This window comes from Peromyscus maniculatus, chromosome 3 (assembly GCF_049852395.1).
Source record: "Peromyscus maniculatus bairdii isolate BWxNUB_F1_BW_parent chromosome 3, HU_Pman_BW_mat_3.1, whole genome shotgun sequence".
Lineage (NCBI taxonomy): Eukaryota > Metazoa > Chordata > Mammalia > Rodentia > Cricetidae > Peromyscus > Peromyscus maniculatus.
The window spans coordinates 31,223,548-31,236,464 of record NC_134854.1 but is presented as its reverse complement, the minus strand read 5'-3'; positions in this window follow the sequence as shown (position 1 = coordinate 31,236,464).

Here is a 12,917-nt window from a genome sequence, read left to right as displayed (position 1 = left end):
GTCCACAAGGTTATATTTAGGCACAGAAAGTCTGAAGCATTTGCTTTAAACCTAGCAGTTTCAGTGGCATCTAAAACAAAGCCCAGATATTCCCCCGTGTAGTTTGTCTTCAGCTATTTCAGTACACTTACGGTTCTTCTGTTACTCTTCGTTGAAATGTCTAGTGTCCATTGAGTGTTAGCAACATGTTATGCCCTTTGCTAAGAACTTTGCATGGATCATATTCTGAAGGAATTTTATTACAACTATTGTTTTCATATTAGGAAACTGAGGCACAATGTAACTCAAAAGCTAGCCCAAAATAATTCAGACAAGAAATTGTTCTACCTACATCTTTAGAAATTGTTTTCCAATAGCATCTAATGTTCATTTATAGCAACTTCATTGTATGGGGATTATTGGATAGCCGCGTTAAACTCCACAAATAAAAGGTCTGATTCCCAAGAAGTGAACTAACTTAACCAATATGGTCACTGTGCTGGTCAGTTTTATGTCAACTTAACAAAAGCTAAGGGGAAGAGGCGGCCTCAACTGAGAAAGTACCTCCATCAGATGGGAAAATAGGCAAGTCCGTAAAGTAAATACCTTAAATAGTGATTGATGTAAGGTTGCCGAGCTCATTGTACGCGGGGCCACCCCTGGGCAGGTAGTCCTCGGTTCTATAAGAAAGCAGGCTGAACAAGCCTCGGGAACAGGCCAGTAAGCAACTCCCTCCATGGCCTCTATGTCAGCTCCGGACTTCTTTCTATGATCACCAGTAACGAGGAAGTGGAAGCCAAATAAACCCTTTCTTCCCCAGGTTGCTTTGGTCATGGTGTTTCATCATAGCAATAGAAATCCTAAGACAGTCACAAATTCTTGAGTTTCACTAAAGTTTTCAGCACTGGGCTTCTTGCTCATTGTAGAATATCATATTATGTTATAAAATGAGAATAAATTATCATGGTCTTATCAGTAGCTAATTTTGTATAGCTGAGTTAAAATATGTTTTAATAAGTTAAAGTTGGCCAATTATGTAGTAGAGTGTTTTGAAAATTAGTATGAGAAAGTTATTAAAAGTAAATATTAAAAACAAAGTATAATTGAAACATTTAAACCATGCTTAAAATGAAAATATAACTTTTATTTTAATGAAGCAAAAATCAAAGCTGTTTTTTCATTTCTACATCTCTAGAAGTATATTGCCTTTAATACTGTTGATAAAGCAGTTAATTCCTATCATAAAAACAGGAGCCAAGCTCATGATAAAATGTTAATGGTTTCTTTAATTAAATAAAAGATGAAGTGATATGATTTAGCCCCATCTGCTTCATTATGGTCTTAAATTAAGAACAAAAGGATCTATAGAACAACTCTAAATAAAAGTTAAGAGAACTTCTACTTATAAAATATAAAAGTAAGTATTTTTAGACAGGAAAACTTAGGTTCAGAAAAGTTAATTGTCTCATTCCAAAATGCATGAGAACATTTCTAGACTTTGGACTATAATTGAATTCAAATCTTCAGGTTAGTAGTCTTTAAATATGATTGTGTTATATTTTAATAAAAAGATGGATACACGAGTAAATATTAAAAATGTAACATTTCAGAGTATATGACAGAATAGTTATACATTTTTTTCATTAATTTTTCTTTAAGTTGACAAGATCTTTTGTTTTTCAATATCAAATGTTTTGAATAAATCATAAAATGTAAAATTTCCCCACAGACTAATTACTTTTTTCAGAAGATCAATATTTAATAAAGCCTGTGCAAACCCAGGAGATATTTTTAAGTCACAGATGGAACAAATACTAAAATTTATATAGAATGCAGAAGACATACATTAACAAAAACGGTTTGAAACAAAACACAGAAGACTATCTTGATTAGGGTCTCTATTGCTGTGAAGGGACACCACAACTATTGCAAAATTTATAAAGTAATGCATTTAATTGGAGCTGGCTTACAGTTCAGAGGTTTAGTCCATTACTAACCCAGTGGGAAGCACAGAGGCACACAGGCAGACAAGGTGCAGAAGAGAAAGCCGAGAGTTCTGCATCGGTATCCTCAGGCAGCATGAAGAGAGAATAACACTGGGCTTGGCTCCAGTGTGAGACCTCAAAGCCCACCTGCAGTGACACACTTCCTCCAATAAGGCCACACCTCCTAATAGTGCCACTCCCATGGGTCTATAAGGGTCATTTTCACTTAAATCACCACAAAGATTCGATCTACTTTCAAGACATACTATAAAACTACACTTCTTGGCAGTGAAGTATTAGCTGAAGAATGCATCTGTAGACCAATGAAACAGAATTTAGTGTTGAGAAATGAATTCCTACGTGTGTGGTCAGTCTACTGACTTTCAGGAGAGCAATTGGTTCTTATAGAACCTAGGATAGTGAAAACATCCTGAATAATAAAACAATTCCTGGAGATATCACCATCCCTATTTCTAGTTGTACTACAGAGCTATAGTAATAAATACAGCATGCTATTGATATAAAAACATACACATTTGAACAATGGACTTGAAGATTCAGACATAAATCATACACCTATGGACATCTGATTTTTGACAAAGAATCCAAAAATAAACACCAGAAAAAAAAGACTGCATCTTCAACAAATGGACCTGGTCAAGCTGGATGGCTGTATGTAAAACAATGTAAAGATACATACTTATTACCCTGTACAATACTCAACTTCAAATGGGTCAAAGACTTCAAAGTAAGGCCAGATACACTGAGCCTGACAGAAGTGAATGTATAAGATGCCCCACAGGCTAATTACCTTTTTCAGAAGATCAATATTTAATAAAGCCTGTGCAAACCCAGGAGATATTTTTAAGTCATAGAAATGGAACAAATGCTAAAATTTATGTAGAATACAGAAGACATATATTAACAAAAATGGTTTGAAGAAAAGGTGAAGGATGGTCTTTATTAGGGTTTTTGTTGTTGTGAAGAGATACCACAACTATCACAAATTTTATAAAGTAAAGCATTTAATTGGAGCTGGCTTACAGTTCAGAGGTTTAGTCCTTTGCTAACACAGTGGGAAATCATTGACACAGGAAAAGACTTTTTAAATAGAGCACCAATAGCCCAGGCACTAAGATCAACAATTAATTTAAGTGGGACCTTGTGGTGGTAATCTAATTGTACTGAAATGTGATTTTGATTGTATGTTAATAAATAAAGTTGCCCGGGGGTCAGAGCTATTAGAGCCATAGCAAGAGTGTGGCGGTGGTGGCACATGCCTTTAATCCCATAGATATCTGTATGTTCAGGGATATAGCCAGCATTGGAGACATATGCCTTTAAGACCTAGGGGGCTGTACATTCAGACAGTGATGAGGCAGTCACGTGTTTGGGTTTACAACTAATGAGAAGGCAGAACAAAATACTTTAAATAGACGAACAGACAGGAAATAGAACCCTCATTCGGGAAGCTGGGACACCGCAGGCGGAAGGGTGAGATTTTAGCTCTGAGCTCTGACCTCTCGGCTTTCTCTTTTGCATTGTTTCTGTGTTTCTTATTTAATAAGACGGTTGGTTACACCTATAGGACCTCATGAAAGTGAAAAGCTTCTATACAGCAAAGGACAGTTGTTCAGACAAAGCAGCAGGCTGCAGAATAGGACAAGATCTTTACCAATTATATATCAGATAAAGAGTTAATATGTAAAAATAAAGAAACAAAAAAACATAAACATCAGGGAAACAAATGACTCAATTGAAAATGGGGGACAGAAATAAACAGAGGATTCTCAAAGGATGAAACATGAGTTGCTGAAAAACACTTAAAGAAATGTTCAATATCCTGAGTAATAAGAAATATGCAAATCAAAACTATGTTGAGATCTCTGCTTACACCAGTCATAATAGCCAAGGTCAATAAAGAGAAACTGTGGCTCATTCTGGTGAGGCTGTGGGGAAAGGGAAACACTTATCCATCTAGTGGGGGGGTGCAAACTTGTAGAGCCACTATGCAGATAAGTACGGCAGTTACTCAGGAAGCTGGGAACAGATCCACATTAAGTTCCAGCATTACCATTCTCAGACATCTTATTACAGAGACACTTGTCCGTCATTTCCATTGCTGCTCTGTTCATAGCCAGAAATGAGGAGAAACCTAGATATCCATCAACAGATGAATGGATAATGAAAGTCCTATACAATTGCCGAAAGGACTATTATTCAGTTGTTAAAAGGAATATGAAATCTATAGGTAAATGGATGGAACTAGAAAAAAAAATCATTCCAAGTAGGGTAACCCAGACCCCAAAAGACCAATATAGTGTGTATTCTCTTATATTCAGATGTTAGCTGTAGCTGGAGAGCTTTTACTCTCCAGGTCCTACCAAGTCTCACCAGTCCCGGTGCCCATTTATAAAATAAACACACAGACTCTTACATTATTTAAACTGCTTGGCCATTAGCTCAGGCCTATCATTGTCTAGCTCTTACTCTTATATTTAGCCCATTTCTTTTAATCTATACTTTGCCACGTGGCTTGTGGCTTATTGGTACCTCACACCTTGCTTGTCCTGGCAGCAGCTCCAGGCAGTCTCCCTCTCTGCCTTCCTGTTCCCTCAATTCTCCTGTTAGTCCCGCCTATACTTCCTATCTGGCTACCAGTCAATCAGTGTTTATTTATACAGAGCGATGTCCATAGCAGTTAGCTTTTAAGCTTTCAGTGGGCATACTGTAATTCATATAACCACAGATGTAAGATAGAGTAAGGGACTGAGCAGGAGGAGGAGATTGCCCAAGGAAGGAGAAATAGAATATATAGTTATGTAGAGACAGTAGGGGAGCTGGAACAAGAGGATGAAATGGAGGAGGTGGAAGGAATAGAGGGATAAGAGGGAATATCAGGAGAGACAGCTAATACTAATGGCTATTTGAGTGACTGTATGGAGCCCTAATGCAGTAGATGCTTCATTTTATGTATAAATATTTCGTGTGTATGTGTGCGTGTGTGTGTGTGAAAGAAATCTAAATGAAGTCACCAAATATTAGGGGGGAGACAATGCCCAAACTAGATCTCTCTTGCCACCAAGTGAAACCTTCAATGGCAGGAACAGGTTAATATAGTTGAATTGTTGGCCAAAGGGAAACCTCCAAATAACCCAGGGTATTTGCAAGACTCTTGGTTGCTCTAACCAAACTAATAGTAAGGTCCTTTTGTTGAAGATAACACTTATATATCTCATTAAACGTAAAAAACTCGACCTGGTGCCTAACTAGAGCCTTCACCATTACTGATTATGTTCATTGTACCGGAAGATTCCCTGAATGCTATTAGAGAAAAAAGGTAAACAGCAGCCCAACTACATGGTGACCTGCTAGCATGATATATTGATGTAATAGTGGCACAAAAGTTGTGAGAGTAGCCAACCGCTATCTGACTGTATTCAATGCCCACTTCACAAAACTGCACCAATACCTGACATTGTTTGGGTGGCCAAGAGTCTGAGACTAGATAGACCATGGACACAGCGAAAAATCTAATACTGTTGTTCCACTAAAGGAATATAGCAATAAAAGGGTTCTCACAACATTCAGTTATACCCGTAGATTGGTGTCTCGCTCAGCCACCATAAGAGAAGCTGCCTTTTGAAGTAGATGGAAACTAATGCAGAGACCCACAAAAGGATAAGGTTTCCAGAGTGGGAGACTTTGGAAAAATCACTTCTGAATGGGATATCTTCTTTAAACCCCTCCACCCAGGGGTTGGGGGGCAATGCAGAAGAGGACGCAGAAAGATTCTGAGAGCCAGAGAGGACGGCACCAAAGAACAATGGCTTCCAGATACAAGACTAGCTCATATATAAAGTCAAAGAGATTGTGAGGGCAGGCACAGAGCCTGCGCAGGTTCAAGTCAGACGGATCCCAGCTCTGCAGGGGAAGGGGACATGGACTCCCATGCCTAATAAAGAAGCTCTTTCCAATTGACATCTGCTTGCATGGAAAACTGTTTTCTACAGTTGACTCTTACTGGGCAGCAAGGCAGTAAAAGGGCAAGACAAAAGGAACTCAACACTGGTTTTATAGACATTTTTGTCACATATTGCTGTGTTTGGGCATTTGATCTTATTGGTATCTTGCTTATATATTATGCCTTTTTTGATTTTTTTGTGTTTTTATGGATTTTGTTTGTGTGTTTCTTATATTTTTAAAAATTCTTTTTTTCAATTTTCCTGTTTATTTGTGTGAGAAAAAGAAGTCAGGGAGTTGGATGAATGTGGAGGTGGATAGGATCTGAAAGGTGATGGGAGAGGGAAACCATGATCATGAATTTTCAATAAAAAAGATAAATTACATAGATGATAGATAGTAGATTATACCTAGATGATATATAGACAGAAAGACATATATACATATATGACTCCAGTATTATTATACTGTGAAAAAAAATCTACCTGCTTCAGTGGTACACACTTTTAATGCCAGCACTTGAGAGTCAGAGGCAGGTAGATATCTGAGAGTTCGAGGCCAGCCTGTTGTACATAGTGAATTCCAGGACAGCCAGAGCTATATAATGAGACCCTGCCTCAAAATGAACAAATAAACAAATAAAAGAAAAGAAAGAGAGAGACAAAGAAATAAAGAGGGGTAGAGAAAGAAAGAAGGAAAATAAAAAATTATTCTTAATTATTCTAAATGGACATAATCTAAATATATATTAACAGAAGAATGGATAAAAATAATATATATCCATATAATGCAGTATTATGCAACAATAAAATAACAAAACAATGAAAATGCTAGAATATTGATAAAACTCACAGTTATGCTTAAGAATTATGGAACATACTAATAACTCCAGCTTGTGGGAGGCAATGACAGAGTCCCGAGAGCAAGAAGGAGTCAGTATGCTCTAGCTACAAGTGAGAGATCTTGCTTCAATGTGGAAAGTGATCCAGAAAGACACCTGACATCAACCATGAGAGTCCACATTCATGCACACACACATTCCACATCTATACATAGACATATGTGAGCGTGCAAAAACTCACACATACTGCACATACATACACACATGATAAACAAAACTCTGTATGCAGGAGACTGATTGCCTTATGTTCAATAAATACAATTCCAATTTATAATTATATTCTACAATGATTCATGATTCATAGATTTCTCTGAAACTGGGACTATACGAAAAGGTTGACAAAAAAAGTATGATTGAATTTGTTGAGGTAAGGAAAATATTTCAAAATTGGAGTTTGATGATTTGAGTACAGTTACATTTATTTCTAATTAATTTAATTGCATGATTGAAGTGGTGGATTTTATATGTCAATTATACTTCAGAGAAATTGCAAAAATTAGAACACCTACACAAACCAGGATTCCATGCATTCTGACCCAGGCAGCTGATGTGGGCATTTTGGAGACAGTGGTAGTGTGAAGGTGTTTGATGGCAACCCTGAGAGCAGTGAGATGCTGTCATCCTTGCCCTCATCATCACCTTCATCCTCCTGCACACAGCCACGCTTTTGAGAAGTTAACATCAAAAGCATTGTCCAGCAGATAATGTCAGCATTTGACAGTGAATTGGTCTGAGGAAAGTAAGTAAGTCAATCAGTATGAGGACACTATCCAAGGAAATATTTATCAGTATGTAAGAAAAGATGTTGTTTTGCCATATTAATGATTAATATCTGTTTAAAGTTACTGTAATATTAGAGGCATAAGCTTATTTAATATTTTTGTTATGGGATAATTACATACAGAATGCTTAGTATATACATTATTAACTATAAATTTTCTAGAAGATAATGGAAATATTTTAAGTATGATATCTAGACCTTTCAATATTTAAAATTACATTTTGTGGAAATAAAAAGAATAATACTTAAATTTTACTGAAAATTTCTCAAACATGATTGAGCTATGAAAAGCTCATTTTACTTTATAACATAGATAGGGTTGTTTTTTTTTTTTTTTCAAAAGTAATTAAGATATATTTTCTTAAGGCTATTTAGAATTAGGCTTTAAAGAATTCTACCATTTCAAGTTTACCACTAGTTACTAGATACCTATTTACAAACAAGATGTTCACCTTTTTTGTTTCTTTATCAAGAGAAAAATCTACCTTCAGACTATGAGGGTGGTGATGGGGAGGGACTAGAAAACAAGATTCAAACAATCCCATACAAATATCACATTTTTCAAATGGAAGAACTCCAAACTGCACTAGAAGTTCCAATCACTAAGACACTTTCCATTGAAATGATTTAAGTACAACTACATGGCACCAAGGTTTAGGCCTAATATAGGCCTGACAACCAAGTCCTTGTTTTCTGGAAGAAAGGCCTCAAAAGTCCCACTCAATTCCACATAACAATACTTCAAAGATCAATTAGGTTTTCCTTTCCTTAATATTTTTGTTTTTGACTTCTAATCCTAAAGACTAGATTAAAACTTAACTCATTTCCCAGAAGGCATTGCTTCCCTTTGCTCTATGAAAGAGTCCACCAAGACCTCTTCCTCAAAACCATCTAGCCCCCAGCCTCCAGCCTTTGCTTGTGATGCATCTTTCTCAACATCCTGAAAAGGTAATGTAGGTAAAATATGCTCATAAACATTAAAACTAGTTGTTAGAAAGACGTAACTAGCTTTATAATTTAAGTTTTAAAGCATAAATACTTGCAGCTTAATCTGCACTGACAATGATTGTTGAAGCCTAGAATTCAACATTTACAAATTCTCATTCACACACACAAAACACACTATTATCACACAACTTGTGTCTTGAGAGAATCTTCTGCTTTTTAAATCTTTGGCCTCCCAGTCAATCCCAAGTTCAACCAACTTTTCCGAGTTCTGGTAGTTACCTGGACCACTGAGGCATTGCCACAAGACTTCTTCTCTTTTGAAACATCCTTTTTCTCTAGATATTAGGATAGCTACACCAGCTTGTTTCTTCTGTGGTGTATGTTGGTGTGGGATTATCTATTGCTTGATTTTTCATGGATGTGTTTAGCTTCTTTGGGTTGAATTTTCCCTTCTAGTGCTTTCTGTAGGGCTGGGTTTGTAGACAGGTATTGATTAAATCTGGTTTTATCCTGGAATATTTTGTTTACTCCGCCTATGGTGATTAAGAGTTTTGCTGGGTATAATAGTCTGGGTTGGCATCCGTGGTCTCTTAGTGTCTGCATGAGATTTGTCCATGATCTTCTAGCTTTCATAGTCTCTATTGAGTAGTCTGGTGTTATTCTGATGGGTTTACCTTTATATGTTACTTGGTCTTTTTCCTTTGCGGCTCTTAATATTTTTTCTTTGTTCTATGTGTTTAGTGTTTTGATTATTATGTGGCGAGGAGACTTTTTTTTTGGATCCAGCCTATTCGGTGTTCTGTAAGCTTCTTGTATCTTCATATGTATTTCTTTCTTTAGGTTAGGAAAGTTTTCTTCTATGATTTTGTTGAATATATTTTCTGTGTCTTTGAGTTGGTATTCTTCTCCTTCTTCTATCCCTATTATTCTTAGGTTTGGTCTTTTCATGGTGTCCCAAATTTCCTGGACATTTTGTGTTATGACTTTTTTGCCTTTAGTGTTTTCTTTGACTGACGAATCTATTTTCTCTATCATGTCTTCAGTGTCAGAGATTCTCTGTTCCATCTCTTGCAATCGGTTGGTTATGCTTGTTTCTGTAGTTCCTGTTCGTTTTGTCAGGATTTCTATTTCCAGCATTCCCTCAGCATGTGTTTTCTTTATTGTCTCAAATTCATTTTTCAGATCTTGGAATGTTTCTTTCATCTGTTTAATTGCTTTTTCTTGGTTTGATTTGATTTCTTCCCATTTTTTGTTCGTTTTTTCTTCCATTTCTTTAAGGGAGTTTTAATTTCCTCTCTAATGGAGTTTTTCATTTCCTCTTTAAGGGAAGTTTTTATTTCCTCTTTAAGAGTGTTTTTCATTTCCTCTTTAAGGAAAGTTTTTATTTCCTCTTTAAGGTAGTTTTTCATTTCCTCTTTAAGGAAAGTTTTTATTTCCTCATTGAGGGAATGTTTTATTTCTTCTTTAAGGGCCTCTATCATCTTCTTAAAGTCATTTTTAGGGTTGATCTCTTCTGTTTCTTCTGTCATGGTATGTTTAGGTCTTGCAGGTGTAGAATCACTAGGTTCTGATGTTGCCATATAGGTCTTTATGTTGTTGCCTGTATTTTTGCGCTGGCGTCTACTCATCTTTTCCTCTGTGCGGTGCAGGTGGTGTCTGTGTCTGAGAGTGCCTCTCTTGTTCTAATTTTTAGTCTTGGTTTAGTAGGGGTTCTTGGTTAAATTGGTGCTATTGGGCTGTTTCTTCAGGGACAGCTGATTTCAGTCGGTGAATTATATACTTATGATTCTCGTGATCTGGTTTGGTGACTGGGTAGCGCCTTCTTCTGTGTTCCCAGGTCATGTTTTGTTCATTTGTCAACTCCTCAGCTGATCTTGTTTCTTCAGACTTCAAACTGTAGGCATCTGAATCCTCTCTGAGATGGGTTTCAGCTGAGCAGGGTAGTCTCACCAACACCTCCAAGTTGTTGGGTTTCACAGGATCAGCAGTTGGGCCCTGGGTTGTCCCCAGACGGAGTGTCCAGACTCGCCCTGGTTCCGACCCACGGAGATAGCCTCTTCCCCAGGTGTTGGGGCTAGGGGCGTCCCCGTTCCAAGCTGTGTCCGCCCCTCTCTGTCCCCGGGCCTGTCCACCCCTGTGGCCCACCGCCACAGGCCCACCTGCGTCCACTTGTCTCCACCGCTGGGCCTGTATGTCCCTGTCAGCTGCTGCTGGGTCTGTCTGCCTCTGCGGGCGGCCAATGGGCCTGTGTGTCTGTGCCGGTACCTCTGCTTGTCACTGCTGCCGGGCCCATCCACCTCTGCGGGCCGCCACTGGCCTGTATGTCTCTGCCGGTTGCCGCTGGGCCTGTACGTCCCTGTCGGCCGCTGCCACCGGCCCTTCCACCTCCGCAAGTCGCCGACCTGCGTCGGCCTGTCTTCGCTGCGTGGCCTGTCCACCTCTGTGGACCACCGCCAGGCCTGAATGTCTCTGTCGGCCGCCGCCGCCGCCGCCGCCGCCGCCGCCGCCGGTCCTGTCCACCTCCGTCTGCTTATCTCCGCCGCCGGGCCGTCCACCTCCGTCTGCTTATCTCTGCTGCAGGGCCTGTACACCTCTGTGGGCCGCCACTGGGCCTGAATGTCTCCGCCAGCTGCCGCTGGGCCTAAATGTCCCTGTCAGCCACTGCCGCCGGACCCGTCTCGATAGGGTTGTTTTTAATAACAAAAAATGATGTGCTATATCCAGCAACTGATTATAAATAAAACTCCCTAATGACTATGTATGTACATAAAATTCTGAAGCTTTCATTAGCTAAGTTTTCAACTCTGAACTAGCAGGGATATTTGCACATCAAAGCAATATGAATTAAGAATAAAAATGGCATTAACTAATCTGCTCTGAGACAAGACAATGGGTGTCTAGTACTTATACTTAGGAGTTTACACTTAAAAAAACATTTTATAATGGCAGGAGAAGAGAAAATTTTAGATGAAAAGTAATGAGGCCCTACTGATGTCCATCTTAAGCCTCATTTCCCTGGCCTTCAGAAACTGAGGTCTTGAAAACTACTGAACAATAAAAAATATCACTGAGAACAGAGTTCGTTTGCCCTGCCTCAACTGCAATTATACATGTGTGTAGTAACAATTTTAAATTATTATATGTGCAATAGTTTCTTATTTTAAACACCAATATCTGCATCTCCTCTATCAAACCCAGTGCTTCTGTACAGTCAGCTCTATGTATGCCTTGACATTTCTGGAGTAAACCAAACACAGATTTAAAGTCTTAGAAAGTTTTCATTTGTACTGGATATGTACAGAGCTTCTCCTTGCCATTATTCCTTAAACAATTTGGTATGGTATCTGATTATACAGCATTTGCAGTATATGAATTAAAAAAATGCAGAGATGTTTTAAGGCATATGCAGATAGATGTACTTTTTGTGAACACAAAGCCATTTTAAAAGAGAGGCTTGAGTATTTGTAGTGTTGGATTATTGTGAGGGTCCTGGCACCAACCTGCTGATGGAAATAAGTGAGGAAGGTACTGTCAGTGAATCACACATGGACCTGAAGCACGGTAATCAGTACCTGATTTGTAATTTGAGGCAATTTACGTTTTATGATTTTACAATTTGAACATCTCTGTTATAGTATGGAATAAATAAATGTATCTATTGCTACAAGAATGAACTAAAATACCAGGAAGTTGGTAGTCAGAGAATTGTTTAAGGTAAGCTTTTAATTTTTTCTTAAAAAAACAACTACAAATTACACTTCCCAATTAAGATCAAACTTGTGTTTACAACTTCTTGATTCCTTTCATGCGGCTGAATGTTTAGGGTTTAACAGAGGAGGAGGGACCGCAATAAAAGCAAGGATTGGTTTTACTTCTCCTCTGCTCTGGGAAGTGCAATGGCCCAGGCTTGTTTTAGAGTGTAAATGCTTTTGCCCAATAAAAATGAAGCAAAGAAACAAGGTCTTGAGTTTGTCTGATCTTCAGTATAATCATCATCAGTGTGATGGGCACTGGGAATGCAAACAGGAATTTGCATGGAATTTAAATGAGAAATCTGCATCCCTGTAACTTACAGTCTGTCTCTGCATAAGCTTAAACAGAAGTGGAATTTCCATTGTGGCAAAATGCTAGGGGAAGAGGAGTGCTGGAGTGCCGGGGGTGGGGGGTGGGGGCTGTGTGCCCCCTGGAGAGGGCCAGAGAGGAAGACTTCTTCAAGGAGAAGTCAGTGAACTGACCCTGAACAAAGATGTCCCAGACTGGTGTTCTGGCCTCATATAAACAAGGAGAAAGGCAGAGGCCCAAAGAGCATGGCAAAGAGCATTGTGGAAGGTTAGGGCTGCCTTCCCTTTCACTGCCTTGT